Here is a 17,300-nt window from a genome sequence, read left to right on the forward strand (position 1 = left end):
ATTAAATATATTTTTATAGTTGTCAAACATCAGCAGATTGATACGTATATTTTCCTCCTTCCATCTCTTCCTGGCAGAGCATTTTAACAATCAAAATGATTTAAAAAATTAAAGACTTTAAAAATTAGCAAAGAAACTAAATTTTCAGCTAATCCTCAGAGTAATATTTGACTCCTGAATAATTGATACTGTATTTGTTTTTAAAAGTGATTTCCTTTTTTCTTTCTTTTTCTTCTTCCTTTTTAAAATTTTTTTAAAATGTTTATTCATTTTTGAGAAAGAGAGAGAGAAAGGGGCGGGAAGGGTCAGAGAGAGAGGGAGACATAGAATCTGAAGCAGGCTCCATCCAGACTTTGAGTTGTCAGCACAGAGCCTGATGTGGGGCTCCAACTCCCGGACTGTGATCATGACCTGAGCCAAAGCTGGACACTTAACCAACAAAGCCACCCAGCACCCCCGCTTCTTTATTTTTTTGATTGTTAGTTGGTCATGGGGAAAATTAATTTTAGTGATGAAAATCTGTTCAGTGGGTGGTATACATTAGAGAATCAAATGACAAGAGACATTCTAATATACCAGTGAACTCTGGGATGAACACTTAAGTTTGGAACTTTGGAAAGCATGGTACCAAAGAGGTAATCTTGCCATTTGATCCTTGAGATATTTCTCAACTGGCATGGTTTTGGCATTCAGTTTTTTGGGTGTATGGGACTGTCACAGGCATACCATGAAGTTTATTGATATCCTGCCTGCTAATTGCGATAACCCTGAAATGTTTTTTTCTCGATTTCCAAATGAGGGCTGTGGGATCTGATTTAAGAACCATTGTCCAAGGCTTCTTAACCTTTTGTGACTTGGGACTTTGACAGCTTGATAAAATTCCTGCTTTTCCCATCCCCTGCTGCAACCCCCAGTTTGTCCTCTGTATTTAAGAGTTTGTTTTTTTGGTTCGTCTCTTTTTTTTTCTTTGTTCATTTGTTTTGTTTCTTAAATTCCACATATGAGTGAAATCATAGTATTTGTCTTTGTCTGACTTACTTCACTTAACATTTTACTGTCTAAATCTATCCATGGTGTTGCAAAAATGGCAAGATCTTATTCTTTTTTATGGCCAACTAATATTCCATTGTGTGTGTGTGTGTGTGTGTGTGTGCGCGCGCGCGCACGCACATATACACACACCCCACATTTTGTTTATTCTTTCATCTATTGATGGACACTCAGGTTGCTTCTATAGCTTGACTGTGGCTTATAAATAATGCTATAGTAAACATAGAGGTGCATGTATCTTTTTAGTAGTGGTTTTGTTTTCTTTGTTCCAGTTCTTTGTCCCAGTAGGGGAATTACTGAATCATATGGTAATTCTACTTTTAATTTTTTGAGGAATCTCCATACCGTTTCCAACAGTGGCTGCCCCAGTTTGCATTCCCACTAACAGAGCATATCGTTCCTTTTTTTCTCCCACATTCTCTCCAGCATTTGTTTTTCCTTGTCTTTTTTGATCATAGCCATTCTGACAGGTGTAAGGTGGTTTTGATTGTGATCTCATTTGTTTTGATTTTGTCTCATTGTGTTTTGATTGGCATTTCCCTGATGAATAGTGATGTTGAGCAGCTTTTCATGTGTTGGTTGGCCATTTGTAGGTCTTCTTTGGAAAAATGTCTATTGCAGCAAAAAGAATGTAATACCTGGGAGTAAATTTAACCATGTAGGTGAAAGACCTGTACTCTGGAAACTATAAAACAGTGATGAAGGAAATTGAGGAGGACACAAACAAATGGATGGATACTCCATGCTCATGTATCGGGAGAACCAATATTGTTGGTTCTACAAAGCATTGTACAGACTTAATGCAATTTCTATCAAAATACCAATAGCATTTTTCACAGAAATAGAACAAATAATATGAACATTTGTATGGAACCACAAAAGACTTTGAATAGCCAAAGCAGTCTTGAGAAAGATGAACAAGGGTAGAGGCATCACAATCCCAGGCTTCAAGATATACTAGAAAGCTGTAGTAATCAAAATGGTATTGCACTGGCTCAAAAAATACACACAGAAATCAATGGAATAGAATAGAGACCCTAGAAATAAACCTGTGCTTATATGGTCAGTTAATCTATGACAAAGGAAGCAAGAATATACAGTGGGAAAACTGGATAGCTACGTGCCAAAGAATGAAACTGGAACACTTTCTTACACTGTACACAAAAACAAACTCAAGAGTGGATTAAGGACCTACATGTGAGACCTGAAACCGTGTAACTCCCAGAAGAAAACATAGGCAGTAATTTCTTTGACATGGGCCATAGAAACATTTTCCTAGATAGGTCTCCTGAGGCAAGGGAAACAAAAGCAAAAATAAACTATTGGGACTACACTAAAATAAAAAGCTTTTGTATAGCTCAGGAGACCATCAACAAAATGACAAGACTACCTACTGAATGGGAGAAGGTATTTGCAAATGATGTATCTGATAAGGGGCTAGTACCCAAAATATATGAAGAGCGTATACAACTCAATACCAAAAAGAATCAAGTAAAAAATGGGTAGAGAGCCTGAATCAGTATGGTTTTAAATGCATAAAATAGAATCACATAAGCCAATTATATTGAAAGTTATCAAAATAATATGTTTGTAATTTACATGCTTTAGTAATACATTAATGACAAGATTTAGAGTTGAATCTAATTATCTTAGTTTTAATGTTTGAGAGAGGGAGGGAGAGAGAGAGAGAGAGACTGAGCGACTGAGCATGAGTGCGGGAGGGGCAGAGAGAGAGAGGGAGACACAGAATTCGAAGCAGGCTCCAGGCTCCAAGCTGTCAGCAAAGAGCTGGACGCGGGGCTCGAACTCCTGAACCATGAGATCTTGACCTGGTCTGAAGTCAGACGCTTAACTGACTGAGCCACCCAGGCACCCCTAATTATCTTTTTAAGTAGTGATAAGTATAAACAATATTTAAGTAGTGATAAATATTAACCCCTAATTATCTTTTTAAGTAGTGATAAGTATAAACAATATTTGGACAAGTGCAACCACTGTAATAGGACAATGAAACGATCTGTGATTTCTGTTGTATTCTAGTCCTGAGTATTACTAGTACTGTTATTTTGCCTTTTGCCTACATTAGTAATTGAAGGAAATGTTAAATTTGATAGAAGTTAGTGGAATAAGAGAAATGATTGTTTTCTCACCCAAGTTTATGGCCCCTCAATTCTTTCTTTGGAAGTTTTGAAGGTCTTTGACCTGAGGTTTAAAATCCCTCAGAAGAATTTCTTTGGCCCAAATGGCAACCTTATTGCCATGTCATCCTTGTCCCAAATATATAGTTAGGCTAAAGATTTTATTTCTTATTACTATAAAGGAGATGTTACTGTAAACAGAATATGTTATTTTTGTGTTTAAGATATTTTCTACGTTTTTTAAGTTGGAAAATAATATACCCACGTGATGTAAAGATAAAAATTTATACCACAAAATGATATATATGAAAAGTAAATGTCCTTCCTCCCCACATCCCAGACACTCTACAGAGGCAGCTGTTGTTGGCATCATGCATGTGTATCCTAGAAAACTGCTAAACAAATGCTTATTTCTTGTATTCATTTTGTAAGTAATATGTGACCTTAGAGTTAGTTTCTTAATCTAGAGTCATTCATTAAGTCAGGTAATTTTGATTTTAAATTTAAAAATCTCTGAGGAATTGAGAATTGGCAAATTGTAGCTTTCTAATTGGATTGTTTGGAGTTTAGACATAAAACCTTAATCTTTTATTCCCATGTTGCAGTTTGGCTGTCTGTAAGCCTTGCATTGTGCATAGGACTTTTGTTTATTTTTCTTTATATAAAATAAGTATTTTAAAGTCCGATTAACTATTAAATGTCTTGTCGGTGAATTTTTTTTTACCAATTATTTATGGCCTTAAGTAGCAGTTTAGGTCAGAAGAGCAATAATAGGCTCCCCTTTTGAAGAAAGTCATCTTATTTCGGGTTATCATATTGGTAAGCTGGATCTTTTACACAGACTGCACTCTTTCAAACTTTTCATTGCAGTTGTTTGTGTTCATTCATTAAGTAGCTCCATGAATGCATGGACTGTGTCTGTATTACCTTTGTATCCGTCATCTGGTGCAGTGAATGATGTATGGTAGCTGCTTACTAAATAGTTGCTGATGGAACGAACGAGCAACGCCTGTTATGTACTTTAGGTTACAGAAAGGAATAGAGGTGGTACCTGTCTTCAAGCAGTTTGTAGTCCCAAAGAAAAGAGTTGTACATGGATGACTGCATATAAGGTTTAATGTGTTATGTAAAAAGTAAAAATTATATTGTGGAAATTTGTGTCACAAGGACGTGATTTGAACAAGAGTATGTCTGAGTTCATGTAATAGCTAGTAGAAGATACCAAATTGGGGTGTCTGGGTGGCTCAGTCGGGTAAACATCCAACTCTTGGTTTCAGCTCAGGTCATGATCTCACTGTTGGTGGGGTTGAGCCCTGCACTGGGCTCTGTACTGTCAGCAGAGATTCTCTGCTGTCTCTCTGGGATTCTCTCTGTCTCTCAAATAATAAACTTAAAAAAAATACTACTGAATTATTTTTTACAAATGAGTTTTGAAGTTATCTCGTATGCCACGATGTCATGAGTTTTTTGTTTATGTTTTTTTTCCTGGTACATGTCATTGCTTTTCATATTGGAAAGTGTGTGATGTCCTGGAGAGTTGTTAGAGGGTTGAAAGAATTTTTGTGGTCTAGTGTAGAGTCACCTTTTAGGACAGGCAAACTTGTGTTAAGAGCATTTCCTGTTGTTTTTGTTTTTGTTTTGGTTTTAAGAGCAGTTCCTGTGTAAAGAGGTGTGAGAAGAGAAACTTTGTGATATGAAGAATGATCTGAAGAACTAGTGCTGCCTTATTTATTGTACAAGTAATGTGGAGATTTTATTTATTTTGCTTTAAAACACAGAGGACACTTTCCATGGAGAAAGTACTTAGAAGATTTTCTGTACATTATAGGTGCTTCAGACAGCAGTAGTTCCCCTTCAACTTTATCTGAAATACCAGCTCAGCCATCTTACATTCATCAGGGCTTTCAAAATACCTCCAAAAGAAATAAAGAAAGTTTAGGTCAGTGATTCTCAAACTTTGTCATGCATCAGAATCACTTGGAGGGCTTGTTAAAACACTGATTGCTGAGCTTCATTCTGACATTGTAGTTTTTAGTGGATCTGGAATGGGACCTAGGAATTCGTACTTTTTAACAGGTTCCTGATGCTGCCTGTCCAGTGACCCCACTCTGAAAACTACCACTGTAGGAGGAAGAATAGCAGTTCTATCTTGACCACATAGCAGAACAATCTGGGGTGCTTTTGTAAAGTACATGTGTTTACCTTAGACTTCCCAGCCAAATCACAGTTTATGGGTGATTCTGATTCTAGGTCGAAAAAACGGTTAGTTATGTATGCCCATGTCCCCTGCATGTCTGCCTTGCCATTTTACCATTCCAGTAAGGAGTATTTCTCTTATTCATTGGCTTTTGAACTCTTTTGATTGACTCACTGTGTGTGTGTGTGTGTAGCTGCAATAAAACTGAAATAAAGTGTGTCTTGACATGCACACACACTACACACACAAATATACTGTTGGGTGTTTGTTTATGCAGTAGTTATGTTCTGTCAAGTTGCCACAAACAATGGATTAATGAATACTGAACCATTGCTTCTAAAGGAAATACAGGGCTGGTTCACAGGAACCTCTCTGGTCACAACATTTTCATCAAACAAATCAATACAAATTCTTGTTTTATGCATGTTTGTGTTTTGAAGATACTTTATTTAACATATACTATGGATTCTTGGCATTGAACTCACAGCCAGCAGCACTGTAAGTCATGCCTGAATGAAACTTGTCTAACACAGTTTCTCTGTAAGTTACATCACAGCTGTCTTGTGCTTAAGAACATTATAGCACTTCACTACTGCATTTGGGGAGTCCATAAACAATGAAATCATCAAAAAACTATAAAAATGCAAAAAAGTGGCACTAAATAGAATGTTAGAAATACACTTATTTATAGTATAAGAGCTGAAAGAAGAGTGTCACCTCCTTTGACCTCAGCTGGGAACATATGATTGGGATGATTTGAAAGCCGCTTTGCACGTTCTTTGAATGACTGTGAAAGTACTGCACATATTGATTTTGGGGACCACACATTTGTGTGAGGTGAATTTGCAAACACAGAATTTGTGAGTATTGAGGATTGGCTATACATATAGCCAATAGAAATAGCTATTTCTGTTTTGTTAAATGATCTAGTTACTGATTTTATGATTGACTAGAGATTCAACCCATAGTTTGAAAAACACTTCTGATACAGCAACACATGTTACATATAACTTACTAGTTATGCAGTGTTAAGTAGTTAAGTGATATTAAGCTATATATATATACATATATATATATGTATATATATATGCATGTTTGTGTGTTTCCTTCATTTAGAGTATATAAGGTTTAATCTTGATAATGGGGAGCTGTGGTTTTGGAGGGTGCATCATCAGGTTTGTATTTGTAAAAGATCATTGTTGATGGATGGGTTGTGGAGGGCAGCACATGGCTAGCAGTGATGGTGGTGGTGGCAGAGGTGGCAGAACAGAGACTAAGCGAGTTATAAGGCCAAAGCACTGGAAATGTGATTTCTAGCTATGTATTTTCAGCAGATTTGTGACAGAGTAAAGACAATTGGGATGCTTTGTGGATTAAGGGATTTCAATTAAGTCTTAATTTTATATCAGGGATTCTTAATTGAAATTTCTGGTACCTAGATAGACTTAATGGGGTCTGTGAACTTACTGATTTTTAAAAATTATTTTATTTTAGACAAAAGTGGGGGAGAGGGGCAGAGAGGGAGAGTGAGAATCCCAAGCAGGCTTCCTATGCAGGGCTCAATCCCATGACTCCAGGATCATGACCTGAGCTGAAATCAAGAGTCGGATGTTCGACTGAGCCACCCAGGCACCCCTTACTGATTTCTTTTTTTTTAACCACAGTTTTATGTAGGTCTCCTGATTACTCCTCTCATCATCAGGTTATTAATGAAGAAAATGACCTAGAGGAGGTTAAGAATTACAGTTTAGTAGATAGTATAGATTGCTTTTTTCATTGTTAATCCTTATTGTATATGAATCACAAAGTTCTAAATTTTCTGAGAATTCTAAGGAGGTATTTAAAAAGCTTTAGACTGGGGCACCTAGGTGGCTCAGTCAGTTAAGCGGCTGACTTCCGCTCAGGTGATGATCTCATGGTTCATGAGTTCAAGCCCCACATCTCTCCTGCTCTGTGCTGACAGCTCAGAGCCTGGAGCCTGCTTCGGTTTCTGTGTCTCCCCCTCTCTCTCTGCCCCTCCCCTGCTCGCTCTCTCTCTCTCTCTCTCTCTCTCTCTCTCTCTCAAAAATAAACATTAAAAAATTTAAAAAGCTTTAGACTGAGTTTGTTATTATGAAATGCAGAATTTTTACGTGGAAGCACGTTACTGAAGAAAGTAAATGTACTGAATGTAAAGAAGATTCTTTGAATCGTACTTTACAAAAGTAAAATTTAGATAATTGTTTGCCTGTATTGTAGTGAATTTGTGTTTAGAAACAGTGGTGTAATTAAAATTTGCCTAATATGGTTTTTATTTTTAGGGCATGATACAGCACAGGAAGATACTCATTCTATAGAGTGGTAATGCAGTACACATGATCACTGGAAACGTGCTCAGCCACCTGAGCATGTTTGAAGTAGCTAATGTCTCTGTAAATTGGAAAAGCAAACCCCCAAAACATCCAGCTTGTTTTATCTGTTTTTGAAAATACCCACCTCTCCTTTGTAGCAGCATCATACATATATGCTTATATGTAAAACATTCAGAATATACCCATAAGTATAAAGAAGAAAATACAGATCCCTTGCAATCCTACCATTCTGAGATATCCACGTTTTTGACCTTTGTGGATGTACTTCCTTCCTTGCTTTTTTCCCCTCTGTATTTATAGGTATATAAGTATAGGGTGTGTGTGTGTGTGTGTGTGTGTGTGTGTGTGTGTGTGTGTTAAGAGAGAGAGATTTGCTTTTTAATCTCTTCCTTTCAGATTGAGAACTCTGTGGCCCAGCCTGAGTCATCTTGTCAATTATTGGATTAACCCTAGTTACTGTAGCCTGAGAAGTGGATGGTATAAGAGAATGGCAGTTTGCATTTTGATCATTGGTGTAAAGGGAGTTTGGGGAGGAAGGAACAGGGATTCCCCAAAACAAGGGATTAAGGCATAAATACAGTTGTTAAAAAAAATTCCTGTGGGATAGGCATTGATTCTGATTTGTTAAATACTATAAGTAGGTGGTGTTCCATTGTACATTTAATCAGTGTCCTCTTGATGGATATTGGTTGTTATGTAGCCAAAATTTTCATTTCTTAATGAAAGAATGCTTCTGGTTTTTTAATTAAAATTAAGGTCGTTTTGGGGCGCCTGGGTGGCGCAGTCGGTTAAGCGTCCGACTTCAGCCAGGTCACGATCTCGCGGTCCGTGAGTTCGAGCCCCGCGTCAGGCTCTGGGCTGACAGCTCGGAGCCTGGAGCCTGTTTCCGATTCTGTGTCTCCCTCTCTCTCTGCCCCTCCCCCGTTCATGCTCTGTCTCTCTCTGTCCCAAAAATAAATAAACGTTGAAAAAAAAATTAAAAAATAAAATAAAATAAAATTAAGGTCGTTTTGCCACCTCTCTCAAAATTTACCTCAAGATTTCTTCTAGAACCTGTCTGATTTGTTCTAGTACGCATGGCTCTGTAGGTCCATTTTTTTTTTTCCATCTAAATGCATGTCCAGTTGTCCAAACACCATTTAAAAAAAATCTTTTCTTCCTGGTTTGAGATGCCACTTTCATCATCTTTGAAATTTCTTAGCCATTTGGATTTATTTTTAAATTTTCTATTTTGTTTCATTGGGCAGAAGACTTTTTAAAACACTTTTTTTGAAGATATACTGTTGTAATATCAATCATTTCATTGTTTTATTTTTATATTTTTATCATTTAAAAAATACATGGTGAGGCTAGTTCTAACATTCTTACTGCTTTCCTTTTCAGAGTTTTCCTTACTATTGTTGCTCGTTTATTTTTCCATATGACCTTTATAATTTTGTCTGACTTCAGAAAGAAAATGTTGGTGTTTTACTGGCACTTACCATACATTTGTAAATTAGCTTATAGATAATTGACATCTTTGTGATGTTGACTTTTTATCCAAGAACATGATTTGTCTCTTCATTTGTTAGAGTCTAGTTATATTTATTTTCAGGAGCATTCTTTTTCTGTTTGCTTTTGTTTTTGGTTAAACTTATTTCTCGGAATTGTATTTACTTGGTTGCTATTGTAAATGTTACCTTGTTTTCTATTATACTTTATAACTTGTTATTATTTGTATTTTTAAAAACTATTGATTTTTATATATTAATTTTATATCTTGTGACTTTAAGTTACCTGATTGTACTTACTTTTGCATGGGTTCTCTTGAGTTATTGAGCTATAAATATCATGTAACTTACTTACGGAGATAGTTTATTTCTGCTTTTCTAACTAGTGTGCTTCTCATTACCTTTCATTATTTAAAATTTCTGTTGGAAAATTATTTCCATTCCATATTGAATAGTAGTAAGGATAATGGGCATCTTTGTTTCTTACTTCAGTGTGACTGCTGGTAGTGTTTCTCCATTAAATAAGATATAGATTATTCTAGACTGATTTATAGACGTAGAAAACAAAATAGGTATTTACTCGGGCACCTGGGTGGCTCAGTTGGTTAAAGGTCGAATTTTGGCTCAGGTCGTGATCTCACAGTTTGTGAGTTCAAGCCCCGCGTCAGGCTCTTTGCTGACAGCTCAGAGCCTGGAGCCTGCTTCAGATTCTGTGTCTCCCTCTCTCTCTGTCCTCCCCCACCCCCTGCCTCTCAAACATAAATAAACGTTAAAAAAAAATATAGGTACTTACAGTAGAATATTATACATATGTATGTAATTTCATAAAAATAATATGTAAAACCTTCAGTGTTTCTACCATAAATGAGTCTTGAATATTTTCAAATGCCTTTTTGGAATTTGTGGAGATTTTCCCTTCAGATCTGTTCATTATTGATGAATTATAATATTGAACCATCCCCAGCATTTGTGGAATGAACACCATTTGGTGATGAGGTATTATTCTTTTTAAAAATATTTTTAGTCTTACTCTTCTCTGTAACAGGATTTACAGAGATTTGGCGTCTTGTTGGCCCAAGGTGGCCACTCGATAGCTTCTAAATTTATATCTATTTAAGCAGAAATCTCTGGCTGAGATTAGTGATTCACTCTCATTTCTAACTTCCCAGGAGATATAATATGATTGACCTAATTCAGGTAAGGTATCTAGCCTGATTCAGTTGACTGTGTTTGGGGTAAGGTGAGATGATTGACTACCTTGGTGGATAGCAACCCACTCCTGGGGAGACCATGGTAGTTGAGAGAGTGGACATTGGTGGGAGTGAGACTGACTTCTCAAAAGGTGTCTAACTATAATTTTGTATTTTGCAAAATCCTGTTTATATAGTTACATAGTTAGCAAAATTCCAGGTTTTACTGAAACAGACTAAGATTTCTTTTTTAAATTGTAGTCTATTATTGGATCACCACTGGCTTTCTTATCTACTCTACAGTACACGTTTTCAGTGGTTACTTGGAGTTAAGAAAGATCATAAATGGCTGTCCCTCTGAGTCACCTTTCACCACTACTGCCTACCCCACTGCAAGGGGGAAAGTTCTTAATCTTAGCATATGTGTAAAGGTGTATATATTCAGTTCTGACATCTATTCCAGTGTGGGGGATCCCCTCTCCCCCTCCCCCCCCCCCCCCCCCCCCCCCCCCGCACACACACACCAAGCAATTCTCTGACATCAGCGCAGTGTCCTACAATTCAACTCAATTCTGACACTGGAGATAGCATTAGATCCTAAAGGTTAAGGGCTCAGCTCAGTTCTACAAGACTGTTCCCCTCTTCCACTTTCAGATGCCAATCACGAGTTCAGGTAGTCGCCTGTGCATCTGACTGACTGGTTCTAGATCGACGTATCCAACCACCCCCTCCTTAGGTTCAATTAATTTGCTAAAGTGGCTCACAGAACTCAGAGAAACGTTTTACGTGGTAGATGACTGGTTTATTAATAAAAGGATAAAACTTGGGAACAGTCAGGGAGAAGGCAATTTATAGGGCAACATATGGGGAAAGGGGCACGGGGTGTCCATACCCTCTTGGAATTTGCCACTCTTCCAGCCACCTCCATGTATCTATCAGCCTGTGAACTCTCTGAACCTAGTCCTTTTGGGGTTTTTTATGGAGGCTTCATTGCATAGGCATAATTGATTAACTATTGGTGATTGATCTACAATCTGTAGGCCATCTCCTCTCCCCAGAGATTAGGTTTGGGACTGAAAGTTCCAATTCTCTAATCACATGATTGGTTCTCTTGACAACCAGCCACCATGCTTTAGATGCTTTCCAAAAGTCACCTCATAACATAAACTATATATGCTTGAAAGGGATTTGTTAGGAATATCAAGTCACACTTATCACTTAGGAAATTCCAAGAGTTTTAGGAGTTCTGTGCCAGGAATTGGGACTCACATCGAATGTGTATTTCTTGTTATCACAGTATTACATGGGTTTTCAAAAGTTAGAATTTAATTATTTATGTATAGCAAATTTTCTATTTGAAAGATGTCTTTCTAAAATAGATTTGTTGAGGTATATTGATGAATGAACAGCACATACTTAACATGTACAGTTTGTTGACATTTATATACACCTGTAAAACCGTTATTACCACAGTTAAGATAATGAACATATTTACCATCTCTAAAAGTTGTTTCCTCATGCTCCTTTATAAGTCCTCTCTCCTTTTTTCGGGCAAACACTAATCTGCTGTCACTGTGGATTAGTGGTTTGCATTTTCTAGATTTTTATATAAATAGAGTCATTAAGCATATATTCTTTCTTGGTCTGGTTTCTTTCACTCAGCATGATTGTTTGAGATTCATACATATTATACCATGTATCAATAATTCATTCCTTTTTATTGCTGAGAGTAGTCTCTTTTATGGATATACCACAGTTTATCCACTCACCAGTTGAGCAAATAAAGCTGCTGTGAACATTTGTGTACATCTGTTTTCATTTGTTTTGGGTAAATACCTGGAGATTAAACGGCTTGATTATATAGTGGGTATATTAAAACTGTTTAATTTTTTTGAAAAGCTGTTAAACTGTTTTCCAGAGTGGTTATACCATAAAGATACCTTTTGTGAGATGCATAGTTTAGAACCTTGCTGTTCAGTTTGGTCTGTGGATATGGCATTACTTGGGAGTTTTGTTAAAATTGCTTGAATTTGAAGTCTCATTCTACACCTGTTGAATCAAAAATGTGCATTTTAAAAAGATCACTAGGTGGTTCATATGCACATTAGAATTTGAGAAGCTTGGGTTTAGAGCAGTAGTTCTCAACCTTTTTTTTTTTTTTTTTTTTCCTGTAACATCTGAGGGTTTTGATACATTTCTATGAAATTCTCAAATGGGTCCAGGAGATGGAGGATGGTTTTTTAAAATCTAACATAATATTGATGAATGCAGAGTATTCTGCCTCCCCCACCTCCCCTATGTGATTGCTTCCTTCATAGTGGCAGTAGAGTGTTTTTGTCTATTGCCCATTTCAGATTTGGTGGTTTCCGGAAGAATTGCTTTCCAAGCATTTTTCCAAGTATAGAGCTCTACAGTCTGGCACAGTTTTTTTGTGGGTGAGAGATACTTATTTTCTTTCTGTGTAATTTCTAGGGTGAATGAATCCAATTTGCTAGCTTTTTTTTTTTTTTAAATGTTCTTATTTTTCCTTTGCATAACCAGTGATCGAATTCTTGGTTGTTTTCACATATAGGTATCTTGAAATTTTCTGTAAGAGCTGTCTCTCTACTCTTAGTATTCAAGAAATGCAAAATTATACCGGAAATAACTTTGTTAATCAATAGATGAATTTGCTCAGTATCAAATAATGCTTTTTAAAACCCTGTGTCAGTGATTTATTTTTGCTTAGTTTTGAATTTTCTCTACTACTGCTCATTTCTGTTGTTGTTTGTGGATATTTAAGAGCAAGCCAGCCATTGATGTTATTATCACCTTCCTAAATTAGTGTTGATGTTGAAGGTCAGGGTCTTAATCAGCATCAGGAAATTCTCAATTTAAAACAAGGTTTCAAAAACCCAACAATTAGATAACAAAGATTAATCATTAGTTACTTTATCAAGTGGAACTAGTTGCTGTTATATAACTTCTGATTGACTTGTTATCCAAAACTGGATTTGTAAGTCAGGTTCTAGAATTATAACATGTGTGATAAAATATGTCTATACAATAAGATTACTTTCACTTTTACATTTCTGCTTAAGGTATCAGTTACTCCAGCCATTAAAGTCCTCTTACCTTCTTTTCTTCTTCAAATCCCCACAGGCAGTTAAGATAGAGAAACTGAGGGTGATTCAGTTCTTATTCATTTAAAATTTAACACAGCTGTTTTTCAGAAGAGAAAAATCTTTACCCTGTTATTAAATTCTAAAAAGAATTTATTGCAAATGGGCACTTACCTGTTTAGTTGATAAATGTCTTTAAATCCACTTTTATAGAAAAAAACAGAAACCTTAGTAATGTGACTGTTTATTGATTTTTTAGCTAAAGCTAATATATTTCTTTGGGAGGCAAAATTAATGAAATACATATAACTTTACTTACAAAAGCAGTATTTAGAATATTAGAGGAATGGATAGGTAGCATATTGAGAGTAGATATCCCTGTCTTCCTAATTTTATGGGAGAAGCATTCAGTATTTCACTGAAGTACGATGTTGTGGGTTTTGTTTTTAGTAGATCTCCTTTATCAGATTGAAGAAATTCTCTTATATATTTTTAGTTTTCTGTGAATTTTTAGAAAGGATGTTGGATTTTGTAAATGCTTTTTCTGTGTATAGAAATGATCATGGCTTAAAAAAATTAATATAGTGAATTACACTGGTTTTGAAATCAATGTTGCATTCCTGGGATAAACCATATTTGGTCATGTATTCTCCTTTTAACATGTTGGATTCTGTTTGCTAAATTTTTGTTTGGGATGATTGTATCTGAAGGGATATTCATCTGTAGTTGTCTTCTCCTGAAATGTCTTTTTCTGGTTTTGGTATCGTAATACTGGCTTCATAGAATGAGTTGATAAGTATTCTTTCCACTTCTGTATGATGGAAAAATTTGTGTAGAGTTGCTGTTTCCTCCTCAAATATTTTGTAGAATTTGTCAGTGAAGCCATCTGTCCCTGGAATTTTCTTGTATGAAGGATTTTTAACTATAGCTCAGTTTCTGTAATAGAGGGTCATTCAAATTATCTGTTTCTTCCTGAGTGAACTTTGGCAAAAGTTTGTTTCTTTTAAGGAAATTGTCCTTTTCATTTATTGACAAGTTTACTGGTATGAAGTTCATAATACACTCTAGGGTGATGTTTCCTCTTATGTTCCTGATATTGGTAATTTGTGTCTTCCCACTTTTCCCCTCATCAGTCTGGCTAGAAGCTTATCAATTTTATTGATTTTGTTAAAGAATCAGCTTTTGGGTTCATTGGTTTTTCTCTGTTGATTTTGTTTTGTTTTATTGATTTCCACTTTAATCTTGATCATTTCCTTTCTTCTGCTTACTTGGGTCTAATATGCTCTTTTTTCTAGTTTCTTAGGGTGGAAGCTAATGTTATTGATTTAAGACCTTTTTAATGTAAGTATTGAGTGCAATAAATTTTCTATTTTAGCAATATTTTGCAACTTTTTGTTTAAATTTTCATTCACCTTAAGATACTTTGTAATTTTCCTTTTGATACCTCTGACCCTGGGGTTATTTAGAAACGTGTTATTTAGTTTCCAAATATTTAATGGTTTCACAGAGATTTTTCTGTTATGAATTTCTAACTTGATTGCATGGTGATCTGAGGACATATGGTTTGAATTCTTACAAACTTTTTGAAATATGTAATATGCTTTTCAGAGTATGTTCTGTCTTGGTAAATGGTCCCTGTGGACATGAAAAGAAGGTGTATGCTGCCTTTGGATGGAGCATTGTGTAAAAGTCAGATCAAGTTAGGGGTGCCTGGGTGGCTCAGTCAGTTAAGCATCCGATTTTGGCTCAGGTCTTGATCTAACAGTTTGTGGGTTTCAGTTCCGCATCAGGCTCTGTGCTGACAGCTTAGAGTCTGGAGCCTGCTTTGGATTCTGTGTCTCCCTCTCTCTTTGCCTCTCCCCCACTCGCATTCTGTCCCTTTCAAAAATAAAATAAACATTAAAAAAAAAATTTTTTTTAAGTTAGATCAAGTTAGCTAGTAGTGTTAAAGTCTACTACTATATCTTTGCTGATTTTCTGTCTACTTGTTTTATGTGTTATTGAAAATATGGTATTAAAACCTCTGTAATTGTGAATTTGCCTTTTTACCCTTGAATTTATACTTGGTTTTGTTTAATGTATCTTGAAGCTTTGTTATTAGGTGCATAAATGAGTAGGGTTGTTATGTCCTTTTGACTGATGGATCTCTTTAAGCATAATGAAATAAACTTCTTGAGGTGCCTGGGTGGCTCAGTCGGTTAAATGTCTGACTTTGGTTCAGGTCCTGATCTCACAGTTCGTGAGTTCTAGCCCCACATTGGGCTCTGTGCTGACAGCTCAGAGCCTGGGGCCTGCTTTGGATTCTGTGTCTCCTCTGTCTCTGCCCCTCCTATACTTGTGTGTGCACTCTCTCAAAAATAAAAATAAATATTAAAAATATAAATTTCCTTTTTTTAGGGTTTTTTTTTTTTTTTTTTTTGTAATTTCTGCACCCAATGTGGGACTCAAACTCACAACCCCGAGATCAATGTCCGCATGCTCTTCTAACTGAGCCAGCCAGGTTCCCCAATGAAATAAACCTCTTAATCCTTGGTAGTTTGTTCTGAAATCTTTGTTGGATGCTAATATGGTCATATTAAATCTCTATGACTAAGCGTTAGCATGGTTTATCTTTTTCGTTTGTTTTTTTTTTTTTTTACCTCTAACTTACTTAAATCTTTATATTCAAAGTGCATTTTTTATAGGCAGCTTATAATAGGGTCTTGTTTTTACCTAGTCCGACAGTCTCTTTTTTTAAGAAAGTGAATGTGTGCACGCACGAATGGGGGAGGGGCAGAGGGAGAGAGAGAATCCCAAACAGGCTCCATGCCCGGTGTGCCTAGTGCGGAGCATCCTGACTCAGGACTTGATCTCAGAACCATGAGATCATGACCTGAGCTGAAATCAAGAGTCGGTCACTCAACTGACTGAACCACACACGGGGCTGCTAAAAGTGTAAAATCCTAATTAAAAAATCATGTTAAATGTAAATGATGTTAACACCACTATTAAGACAGAGATTGTTGGGACCCCTGGGCGACTCAGTTGGTTAAGCCTCCCACTCTCGATTTCAGCTCAGGTCATGATCTCATGGTTCATGAGATTGAGCCTCGTGTCAAACTCTACGCTGACAGTAGGGCTCTACACTGGCAGCATGGAGCCTGCTTGGGATTCTCTGCCCCTCCCCAACACGTGCATGCTCTCTCATTTTCTCTGTCTAAAAATAAACATAAAAAAAGATTTTACACTTTTTAAAAATAATGTTCCATATCTAGAGGCATGCATCTTAAATTTGCTTACTTTGAGAGAGAGTGCACATGTGTGAGCAGGGGAGGGGCAGAGAGGGAAGGAGAGAATCCCAAGCAGGCTCCAAGCTCTCAGTGCAGAGCCCCACTGTGACTCTATCTCCTGGACCGTGAGATCATTACCTGAGCCAAAATCAAGAGTCCAATACTTAACCAACTGGAGCTGCCCAGGTGCCCCAGGATTTTATACTTTTAGAAGAACAGTTTAAGGTTCACAGCAAAATTGTGGGGCAGGTACAGAGATTTCTTATATATCTCCTGTCCTCATACATGCATAGCCTTCCCCATCATCAGTATTCTCCACCAGAGTGATAAACTTGTTACAGTTAGTGAACCTACATTGACAAATCATAATCACTTGAAGTCCATAGTTTACATTAACATTCTGTGGGTTTGAACAAATAAATGTATGACATGTGTCTATCATAATGGTATACACAGAGTATTTTCAGTGCCATTGCCCCCAACCCTCCTCACCCACTGATCTTTTTACTGTTTA

At 36.5% G+C, this 17,300-nt stretch overlaps 1 protein-coding gene and 1 long non-coding RNA gene across 4 annotated transcripts in view; both read left to right on the top strand.

Annotated features, from left to right (window-relative positions):
- EPC2 (enhancer of polycomb homolog 2) overlaps positions 1-17,300 on the top strand; it is a 118,918-nt gene that overhangs the window by 10,366 nt on the left and 91,252 nt on the right. The window lies entirely within an intron of this gene.
- On the top strand, positions 4,601-16,151 carry LOC128314029 (uncharacterized). The gene is made up of 2 exons (XR_008295338.1): positions 4,601-8,492; positions 8,741-16,151. It is a non-coding gene; the product is annotated as an uncharacterized LOC128314029 (long non-coding RNA).

This window comes from Acinonyx jubatus, chromosome C1 (assembly GCF_027475565.1).
Source record: "Acinonyx jubatus isolate Ajub_Pintada_27869175 chromosome C1, VMU_Ajub_asm_v1.0, whole genome shotgun sequence".
Classification (NCBI taxonomy): Eukaryota; Metazoa; Chordata; class Mammalia; order Carnivora; family Felidae; genus Acinonyx; species Acinonyx jubatus.